This window comes from Sarcophilus harrisii, chromosome 6 (assembly GCF_902635505.1).
Source record: "Sarcophilus harrisii chromosome 6, mSarHar1.11, whole genome shotgun sequence".
NCBI lineage: Eukaryota > Metazoa > Chordata > Mammalia > Dasyuromorphia > Dasyuridae > Sarcophilus > Sarcophilus harrisii.
This window is the reverse complement of record NC_045431.1, coordinates 89717594-89730000: the sequence shown is the minus strand read 5'-3', so window position 1 is coordinate 89730000 and position 12407 is coordinate 89717594.

The following is a 12407-nucleotide window of genomic DNA, read 5'->3' as shown; positions in this document are numbered from 1 at the left end:
CTACCATGATCTTTCTCATTAGGACACCAAGGACAATGCCATTCCTTCAGCCTGTCACTTTTCTTTCATATAATTTCATTACATTTTTCATCACATTCTGTCAAGAATACATGAATAGACTCTATTCACTTTTATTCTTTTCTCTCCATCCAGAATACTTTTGATACAAAAGTATTTGCCCCTTTAACTTCACTTTTTCTCTCATTTATAATTTGTTCCATTTGCAAAGGAAATTAGTTGTCTAATCACAACTGTGACGCCAAGTAGTAGAGATGAAACTTTATCAAGGAAAATATGGACCATGATTTCTTAAGTAAAATCAGACATGACAAAGAGCCAGGTCTATCAACCACTAATGTCCTTGAAAGTGCCCACAAGTCTCCTTCAGAAGTTTCCTAAAGTCTTCATCTACCCTCTTCATATCTATTAATTAAAAGAACATCTGCTCAAGTGCTACCATTCTAGAGATTTTTTTTTCATATAATTACAAAGTTTTTTCACAGATTCATTGTTAGAAGGGACTTCAGGGGCCATATAATATTGGGGATTTTAATTGAGTCTACATTTTTTATATATTTAATAATTGTATTTCAATATATCTGCTTTTCTTTGCAACCCTATATATTCAGGCTTTAAAAACAACAACATTATTCTGAGAAAGGGAACATATGTTTCACCAAACTGCCAAAAGGATCTATAACACAAAAAGATTAAGAATTAGTCTGATTCCATTTGAACAAGAAATTCTCTAAAACATTCCTTAAAGGTGTCATCTTTAGATATGGTAACCATAGAAAATACCAAATGATCTCATGCAGAGCTGTGTATAAAGGGATAAAAATTATGCTTTTAATTAGAAGAGTTATTGAAAGTTTTGAAATATAATGAGTGAAACAACATCAGTAGAAGTCTTAAAAACATTTTGATGTATAGATCTGACTTCATTATTAATATTTTTATTCAGGGAGTATGAAGTATATGAATTCAATGTGTATAGTATCAAGAAGCTAATAGAATCAAAGATTTTTATACTTGAAATGACTTTAGAAATTATTTAATCCAAAAAAAAATATGAATAGGGTAAACAAAAGAAAAAAACAAAATAAATTTTTGATTAACAGAGGGGAAACAAAACTGACAAAATATCCCAGATTTGATTCTTCATGGTAAGCTACACTCATCATCTAATAACTTTCCCATACAGACAATTACTCAATTGCACACTGACTCTAACTCCATCCCATCAAAACTTGCATTTCCAAACTAGTCCCTAAAATTTGCTCAGAAGTTCTGTGAGGAACTTTTAAATACCAAACTTCTCCTTCAAAATATTCCTTTGTCATCAGAACATCAGGTCCTTGCCACTATTTCAACTTTTCTCTTCACTTTCATGATTCAGTTCTACTTTTGAAGAACTGTGGTTATGAAGGATTCATGAAAATACTTTATTCACTTGATTTCTTTTATTATCTTTTCCAATTTTTCTATAGATACCTTTGGAACAAAAGTATGTTCTTTCTTTCAACTTTACTTTTTTTTTTATTTATTCCATTTGCAAAGCAAATTAGTAGTCCTAATCAGGACTCTGACCCCAAATGGTAGAGATGAAACTTTATCAAAGAAATGGCACACCATAATTGACTAAGTTAAGTTAGACATGACAAAGAACTAGGATCATCGATCTCTAAAGCCTTTGAAAATTCCCAGAAGTCCCCTTCAGAAGTTTCCTAAAGTTTTCCTCTCCCTCTTCAAGTCTCCTAATTGACAGCTTGTTTTCAAGTACAAGCATTAAAGGGTTTTTTTTTAATATGCATTTTTTTCTTCTTCATTTACTCATGGAGTTGAAATGACCTCAAAGTTCATTTAATCTAATTTCTAACTGTACAATAATCTCTTCTAACAGAGTCCCAATATGAATACTAGGAAGAGGCAATAAACAAGGTGGGAAATACCCTTGAAAACAGCTTTTTGGATAGAGCAAAAAAAATGCATCAATCAGTGATATTAAATGATTGGGAGGAGAAATGCATGACTAAAGCAAGACAAAAAAAAGAGATTCAAAATATATCTTGTTGAAATAGTCTGATTTCAATATCAAAGATTCAATCAGCAATTACTTACTGAATGATTCTTATGTTAAGAGCACCAATAAGAAGTTGGAGGCTAAGATATTTAAAACAGAGAAGAAATTAGGAAATTAGTCCAAAGCTCTTTTTCCAGAACTCCACACTGAAGACCAAAGATGATGAATGATTTCCCCATAGTCCCATAGCTTTCAAATTGCAGAACTAACAAAAGAAATCAGGGCCTCTGCTCAAAGGTACAATTCTTATCCTTCTATACCAAGAATTCTAAAACTTGATTGTGTTATGGATCCCTTTGGTACTATGGTGAAACTAAAGACTGTTTCTCAGAATAGTATCTTTTAATTAGTAAAATAAATATGTGAATATATAAGAAACCAAATATATTGAACTAGAGTTATCAAGGGGGAAGATAGGTGGTAGAATGGATAGAGAACCATGTCTGGGATTAGGAAGGCCTGAGATTAAATCCATTCTCTGACATAATTAATGACCAAACAATTATAAAAGTTAGCAACATATATAGACAGACACACAGACAGAACAGATAGACTGATATATATATATATATATATATATATATATATATATATAGTTTCTAGACCCAAGGTTAAGAACTTTTTCATGTTTCTTCTAATTTTATATAGTAACTAATCCATGCAGACAATGAACTGAACTCATTACACACTAACTCCATATCAACATCCTTAGAACCCACCACTCAACATTACACACTAACTCCACATCAACATCCTTAGGACCCACCACTCAACATTACACACTAACTCCACATCAACATCCTTAGAACCCACCACTCAACTCTTACAGCTTTCTCAGAGAAATGACAAAGTCACCAGTGAGAACCTGTTTTCAAACCAAACCTCTTTCTCACTATCATCTTCCTCATTAGAACATCAGGGACAATGCCCCACCTTTACCCTTTCACTTCTCTTTCATATAATTTCATTACTTTCAGAAAACTTTCTATCAAAAACACATAAATAGAGTATTTTCTTCCATTATTTTCTCTCCTTTCCAAGTCTTCCTGAATACCTTTGGTACAAATGTTTTTGTCTCTTTAACTTCACTTTTTCCTCTCATTTATAATTTGTTCCACTGGCAAAGAAAATTATAATCAGAACTATGACACGAAGTGTAGAGATGAAACTTTATTAAGGAAAACACAGACCATAATTTCTTAAGTGAAATTAGACATGATAAAGAACCAGGTCCATCAACCACTAAAGCCCTTGAAAGTGTCCACAAGTCCACTTCAGAAGTTTCCCAAAGTCTTCATCTATCCTGTTCATGTCTGCTAATTAAAAGAGCATCTCCTTAAGTGTTACTGTTCAAGAGAATGTTTTTTTAAGAATGAATTTTTTAAAGAATTTTTTAATTTTTAGAATTTAATTTAAGAATAATTTAATTTTTAAGAATTAAGAATTTTTTTAAGAATTTAAGAATTTTAAGAATTTTTTTCTCTTGTTCACAGATTCAATCAGAAGGTACCTCAGAGGCCATCTAATGTTGAGATTCTTTACCTGGGGTCCACATATTTCTTCTTTCATATTTTCATAACTATATTTTAATATAATTATTTCCCTTTGAAATCCTATGTATCTTACATTGTGCACTTAAAACCCTTGTTCAGAGAAGGGGTGCATGGGCTTCTCTACACTGCCAAAGGGGTTTATGATACAAAGGTTTTCAAAACCTGATCTAATGAAATGCCTGCTTGAACAAGAACATCTAAAACATTCCTTAAAATTCCCTGTCATCAAAGATGAGACACCATATTAAAATAGAGAATGATCTTGTACAGAGAATTGCAGAATGGAATAAGAAATCTTTGTTAAATCAGGAGAATTAGTGGGGGGGGGGGGAAAGTGATATGACTAAAACAACACCTAAAGACTCAAAAACTATCTTAATAGACAGATCTGATTTCAATATCAATAGTTCTATTCTAAAACTATTTAATGCATGTCTCAAATTCAGATAACATCAAGAAGACAACAGAAAACCAAAGATTTAATGTTGGAAATGGTTTTAGAAATTGTCTAATAAAAAGTCATCATTTAAAAAAGACAAAAGAGGTGAATGACCAATCTAATAGATTATCAGAGATATAGTGAGGAAATGAAACCACAGCCTATGACAAAATATCCAACATTTCTTCTTCATACTATACCAGTTATATTCACCAATTAATAATATTCTCAAACAATGATACACTGATGCCAAATCCATACTTTTGAAAATTTCCCCTCTAACCTAATAGTGAACGCCAATGGAGTTAATGACCATAGACTAATAAATAATCAGGAAAGACAACAAACTGTGCTTGTGAGGAACTTCTGGCATCCCAGATCTCTTGCATTCCACAAGTCTTTCTCATCAGGTCATCACACACATACTAGACATACTTTTTGCTTCACTTTCATAAGTTATGATTCCCCTTTCAACAAATTCCACTTCTTTCCTTTTTAATTTACTCTACTGCCAAAGTAAATTAGTGGTCTTAATCAGAACTCTGACACCAAGTGATAGAGATGAGAGAAAAGAGATGTCATAATTTCTTAAGTGAAATTAGACATGACAAAGAGTCAGGGTGAGGAATCTTGCCCTAGAAAGTTCCTAGAAGTCTCCTTCAAAAGTTTTCTGAAATCTTCATTTACTTCTTCCTGTTGTCTAATTAACAGCTTTTCTTCAAGTATAAGCATTAATGTTTGTGTGTGTGTGTGTGTGTGTGTGTGTGTGTGTGTGTGTGTGTTAATGGCTTAACGTTGGACTCATGGAGTTGTAGATGATCTCAGAGTCTATTCAGTGCAACTGCTGCCTAAACAAGAATACTACCTACAATATTTTCCAAAAATGTATTTCAAGAGAAGATAACTAAAGGAAGATAGAAAATATTCTCATGATGAAAATTTGTTTAAGCTTTGGACATGAATCAAATACATAAAGGAATTGGAATTTAACAATCCCTTGAATTACCAAATGGTCTTGTGTCCATTGAGGGGCCTGATTCAGAAGAAGAATAATATATTGAAATCAAACAGATAAGATATGGATGACCTATTGCTAGAAAATGCCACTGATTTAATGATTAAAAACTAAAATTAACTAGTATTTACTGGATGTTTTCAAACAGAGATCAAAAGGAACAAAACTTTACATTTCAAAGAGATTTCTGAAATCAGTTAGTCCATAGTCTCAGAATTTCTGTGCTGGAAAACACCTAAGTGGTCATCTAGGCTAATCTCATACCCTTAAAAGAATTTCCACCAAGGCATACTGGATAAGTGGTCTTCTAGACTCTTGAAGACCTCTAATACCATTGTATTCTTATGCAGCCCCCTCCATACTTGGATAATTTATGTTAGAAAATTTTCCTTTCTCCTAAATATGCCTTTCTGTAATTTTCGCCTTAAGTTAATGCTATGACCCAGAACTTGAAACAAGGTGTTAAGTCACTAGAATTGATAGAAACAATGCTGAAGTTTACACCTTTGAGAGTTCACACATTAGCTCACATGTTAGAGTTCACAAGTTCAGGAGATTCAAAAGTCAGAAGCCCACAATCCCACTCACTCAGAGAAGGAGTCAACCTTTGGGTTCACACCTTTAAGAGATCATATATAAGGAGCTCATGGAGTCAGAAGTAAGTCAGTGGAGGAGATTGAGAAGCCAGGAGTCGGAGTTGAGCTAGAGGAAGAAGCTGGAAGAGCTAAAAGACAAGCTGCAAGAACTCTTGGAACCAAGGAAGGGGATAGACCTCTAAGAAAACTAACCAGGCTAATTTTGAAGAGAGAATAAAGGATTGTACTTTAATCCCTGACTGCATTTGAGGTGATTATTACTTTGAACTGAACCTAAGGCTGCCTCCAAAAAACCTCTTCAAAAAATCTGCTCCCAGAGAGAACCATTCATAATTTAGAAAAAAAAAAAAAAAAAGAGAATGCCACAAGTTAATTTTACTTTCTGAAAACAAACTGATGATGCAAGCATTCTTCTATCTCATAGTCTTTCAGGTATTCATCTGTGATGATATACTATTGACTCATAATGAACATAATGGTTATGTTTTGCAAGGTCTGCATTTTATTATGTGCAATCCAGCAACCAAAACTATTAAACCAGCTTTCCAATATTGACAAAGGTTATTGAGTTATTAATGTGGAAAGCAATCAAACTCTCCTTATGATCTATCTCAGTCAATGTTTCTATTCTACAAATTTCCTTGTCCCTCTGAAACAACAGGTATGTATATTTATTCTTTTATACTTTGTTCTTTCAGAATTCACTCAATTCCAACTTCAACAACTTCTTAATCTCATGGATAAATAAATAATCTTTATTTACCACCTTCACACTTACATTCATCTTTTTTCAATTCATTCATACTTTTATAATAACAAACAATTCTTCATTTCTTCTAATAATTTTCTTTCCTGAAATTAAACCTGACAAAGAGCCAGTGTTATCAATAACTAAAGGAAATGAAAGGACCGAAAAGTCCCCTTCACAAGTTTGTTTTATTTAAGTTTCAAATCTTTAAAGTCTTCAAAAGAAAAAAATTCTTCATTCTTTTTCCTGTATCTTCTTCTACTCCTTTGAAGAGATAGGAGTTTCATAGTTTTGGATCATCATAAATATTGTCAGATTTTTGTATGTATTGATTAATTTTACTATTTTTCCTATTATTTCTTCTTTTTTTAAAAAAAAAACTTTGTTAAATTGTATGGATCTGGAAGAAAGATAAAATGAAAATATAGGGAACATAAAAATAAAAGATAAATACAGATTTATTTAAGTATATGCATTTGAGAAAATTTTAATGAAAAAAAACACCCAAAATAACTTTTTTGGCAACACTTGCAGAATTGGAAAAAAAAAATTTAGGGCATCTAGTGCTACTGACTATCATCTGAATAAGAATTCTCTATACACCATCTATATCAAGCGTAATATAAGAAAAGGTTATAATAACAACATAGGGAATACTTTTCTGAAGATTTTTTTAAGGATGGATCAAAAATCTTGTCCGTAATGTAGTTAGTAAAAAAAAAAAATTGCAGGAGAATAACATGATTAAAGCCATAGCTGTTGAACATAGGGTTTATTTGTCTGGTTGTAATCTTATGTGTAAAAAAATAGTTTTAAATTTAAAGATTTTATTTTAACAGTTATTTACTCTATGTTTCCTATGTGAATATTACCAATAGGGAATTATACCATAGAGAGATTTTATATTGTCTCACACATTCCCCCTACATAACATTTCTTCCTCTTCAGAGACAATTTATGCTTGCCTCCTTTTCCCTTTTATTCTTATCTTTCATAAATCAATTAATTCCTCTTCCAATATTTCCCCTCCTCATAGACTATATAAGTGCAATTTATTAACCTTCCAGTACATTCTTTTCCAACTTTTTATGATTAGCTTTAGGGAAGAAAGTTTCTTTTGTTTTCATATTTCTCTGGCTATCTCTCTCTTCAAATTTTGTCTTTTTCTTGGGAAAAAAATGTTTTTAAATTGTCTTAATCAGGATTGTGACACTAAGTGTTGAACATGGAGCTTTATCAAGGAAAATTACCACAATAATTTCTTCAGTGAAATTATACATGCCAAAGAGCCAGGTCTGTCAACTACTAAAGTCCTTGAAAGTGCCCACAAGTCCACTTCAGAAGTTACTTAAAATCTTCATCTGTCTAATCTTCATCTGCCTCTTCATGTCTGCTAATTAAAAGAACATTTCTTCAAGTGCTACCATTTAAGAGAATTTTTTTAATGCACTTTTTTTCTTTCTTTACAGACTCAAAAAATCAGAGGTACTTTCGATGTTAGCTAGTGCTGGGGGTTTTAACCTGAGATTTGTTTTTTTTTTCTGCTTTAATATAATTGATTTCCTTTGTAATCCAATATATTTTGCTTTATTTATTTTAATAACATTATTCTCAGAAAGACTCCATAAGCTTAACCAGACAACCAAAGACAAAGCAAACAAAAAGGTTAAGAATCTCTCATGTAATACAATGCCCATTGAACAAGAAAATCCTTAAAATATCCCAAAATGTGTCATTGAAAATGAAGTAAGAAAATAAAAAATAGAGAATAATCTTGCATAGAACTTTGAAGGATAGAGTAAAAATTAATCCAAATGTTAAATTAGGAGAGTTATTAGAAGCTTTGAAAAACCACATGTTGAAACAACCACATATACTTTTGTAGTTTGCTAATGTTTCATTATTGAGAACTAAATCCAAAGAGTATTTACTTAAAATTTAATTTTTTGTGGATCATGCCAATAGGGAACCAAGTGTAATAAATTTGTATTCAGAAGGAGTTATTAAAAATCATATAATCTAAAAATCTCTTTTCTTAAAAATACAAAGTAAACACCAAAGATGCTAGTTCACTTTTCAAAGCTGCAGCATGTTATTGAGCTGGGAATGGAATCCATCATCTTAGATTATATTAGCTAACATTTATATAGTAATGTTATGTTATAGGCACTATGCTCAGTTTCTTAAAATTATTATCTCATTTGTTCCTCACAGCAACCCTGGAATATAGATATTATAATTATCCCACATTATACAGATGAGAAAACTGGGGCAGACAGAGGCTAAGTCACTTTTTCAGGGTCACACAACTATCCAGAGACTGGATATGAATTTAGGTCTTTCTGACTTCAAACCCAATACTCTAGCCACTTAACTACTCCAAATTATAGTTCCAAAGCTTTATCCACATGTATATATTCAAGTTGAATTCATCAATTAATAATCTTCTCTTATATGTTAAAAAACAATTTCATAGTGTCTGTCCATTCACATCTTAAGACCATTTCCTTGAAAACTACATCACTCTAGCTTGATATGGAAAGGAAATTAAAAAAAAAAAAAACAAATAAAAAAAAAAGTCCCAGAAAATAATTCATCTCCACTGAATCCTGACATTCTGTTTAGGAAAATGTGTATAGACATTTTTCCTTTCATAACTCTGACAATTTTACCATCTTTTGTCAAATGGATAATCGAACATTCTTGATATACTATTTTCCTCCTCTCTCTTCTATATCTTCCACGGATACTTTATGGGGCAAATAGAAAAAAAACAAAAAAAACAAAAAAAACAAAACTTACTTCCCTCTCTCCATTTCTTAGCCTTTTTTTTTTTCAAATTGGAAATGAAACAAATTGTCCTTACCGTGACTGCAAAAACAAATGTTAAAGAAGCATCTTTATCAACAAGAAGATAAAAGTTCTTAAATAAAATTAGATAAAGAACCAGGACCAACAAAATCTAAAGTCCTTCAAAGTATACAAGAATATCATTCAGAAGTTTTCTAAATTATTTTGTTTATCTATTCTTGTCTGATACTTAAAAGAACTTTTCAAGCCCAAGCAGTAAAGTGAATTCAAATTTTTTTAAAAGCATAACTTTAATTTCTTCAAATATACTGAACCTCTGAGGCTAGGTAATGCAATATGCCTCATGAAAAAAAAAAATCGGTCCAACATCCACAAGTGTATTACAAGAAAAGTCAAATAAACAAACAAACAAAAAACAATTCCTTTGTGAGGATCTTTGAAAGACAATATGAGATTTGTCTTTAATAAACAGGATAATCAGGTTTGAAGGAGAATTGACACAAAGCAACATCTGTAGAATACTTAAAATATATCTTGATGAATGAGTCTATTTTCAATATTAATAGTTCTATTAAATCTTTACTTAGTAAAGGTTTCCAATGAGTATAACACCAGTAAAGCAACAAAGAGACAAAAAATTAGTATTTGCAAGGACTTTAGAAATTGACTAATTCAAAACATTATATATTCATATATATATATGTATGTATGTATGTATCTATATACACACATATATATGCATATGTGTATATATACATATATATGTATATATAAAACCATATATATATATATATATATATAATATATAAAACCAAAGGAAAAAAGATCAGAGTTTAATAGATCATCAGTGATACAGCTAAGAAATCAAACCAGGTCTCAAAAAAAATAACAAATTCAACACTTGCTATTTCATGGTCTGTTAATTGTATCCATTAACTTTTTTATGCTTGCACACTGACTCCAGCTCTAAATATCCTGTGAATTTATCCCTCTAACCTATGTATGCTCTATAGTTTGCTCAGGAAAATCAACAAAGCTATACCTCTAAGGAATTTTTAACATCAAAAATTCTTCCCTACCATTATTCTTTCTCATTAAGACACATCTCACACCTTTACCTTTTCCTTTCACTTTCATAATTTGATTTCACTTTCAGAAAATTCTTCCTCTGAAGGATACAAATATACTTTATTTTATTTCATTTTTTCTTTTTTCTATCTTTTCCAACTCTTCCAATGACATCTTCAGAACAAAAGCATTTTCCTTCTTCAAACTCTACTTTTCTCCTTTGTAATTTATTCCATTTGCAAAGCAAATTAGAAGTCCTTAATCAGAACTCTGGCACCAAGTGGTAGAGATTAAGACTTTATCAAGCAGAAGGCTCACCATAATTTCTTAAGTGAAATTAGATATGACAAAGAGCCAGTGTCATCAATTTCTAAAGCCCTTGAAAGTTCCCATATAATTCCTTCAAAAGTTTCCTGTAGTTTTTCATCTACTTCTTCATGTCAGTCATTAAAAGCTTTCTCCCCCAAATACAAGCATTAAGAAGTATTAAGAATAGAAATAAAAAAAATTAAATGCACAACTTTCCTTTCTTACAAATTCATGGTTTAGGAAATAAATTTAGAGCCCATTTAATATAATCCTCACCTGAATCCTCTACATCTGCCAAAAAGCATGATCTAGAAGAAGACAGCTAAAATAAGTTAGAAATTAACATCATAATGAAATTTTAAGCATGGAGCTACAATCCTGTATTGAATCATGAAAATTAAGAAAAGATTTGAAGAATGACATGTTAAAAGCAAAGACTACAGTGATTTCATTTTTTAAAGCCAAATATCACTAAATGCTTCTTATATTTAACACAAATAGTGATCAAAAGCATTATAAATTTATATTTGAAATGGATTTTTATAATAATTTAACCCACATCTCTCATTTTTAAACTGAAAATCAAAAAAGGTAAATGATTTTCCACTTCTTTACTAGCATATAGATATATTAAGTAGCAGAGTCCAGAATTGAAATCAGGCACTCCACCTCCATATCCAAGAATATTTCCATTACAACTTATTGCTTCATATGCCAGCAACTACAATCACCAAGCAATAATCTCTTAGATACAAGGAGTCAGTTGCACATTACATTCATCCATATGCCCTAACATGAAGCCATTCCTCTTAAATCCACTCCCTTTCATCTTGTTCTGTAAATCAGCTTTCCCAGTATGGCACTATTTCATTTCTTCCCTTTCCTGGCCTCTCAACAACAACATAAACATATTTTTCATTACCCTTTTCTTTTGACTTTCTATATTCTATCATTTCCACAGTTAATAATCTCTTTCTCATATGGACAATTGCTTTTTATTCTCCAGCATCTCCTCTTCTGCTCTTCTGCTCTTTTACCCTACCTAGCAATTATTCCATAAATATCTTTAGGAAAAGAGAATAATAACTTCTCATTTCTAACCTACCTTTTTCTCTTAGTCTTATTTTTTTTCATTTTAAAGGCAAATATGTTCTAAACAGGACTAGTAAGTTAGGAGCTAGAAATTCAATAATGCCAAATAGAAGACACATCACAAATTCTTAAATGAAATCCCACCTGATAAAGAGTTTGAGTTATCAACTTCTAAAGACCTAAACATTGCCCAAAATTCTCCTTGATACATTTCCCAATTCTCAATCTAATTCTTCAGAAATACTGTTTCAAAAAAGTTTTATCCAAGTGCAAATAATTAAGAGTAATTTTTAAAACAGCAGGAACAGTAACAACTATAACTTTTTTTTTTCCTTTTTCATAGAGTCACAGTGGTGACAGAAACTATAGACCCAATCTACCATAATCATCACCTTATTAAAATTTCTCTCTACAAAGCCCCCCAAGAATATAAAGTGTGAAGAGACAAAAAAATGTAAGCTACATGGAAGTGAAGAATCTTGAAAGTTGGGGCAAGAATTTATTGTGAAGAAGAAAGACATGTGTGGTTGAAACATTATATATTGAATATTTAGAAACTAACTTAATAAATGGCTTGATTTCAATGTTAAGAATTCAATTCAACTTGTATTGTCTAAATGTCTCCCATTTGGAATCAGTTCAATTGGGATTTATAGAATCATTGGTCTAGAGTTGAAAAATATTTTAGAAAAT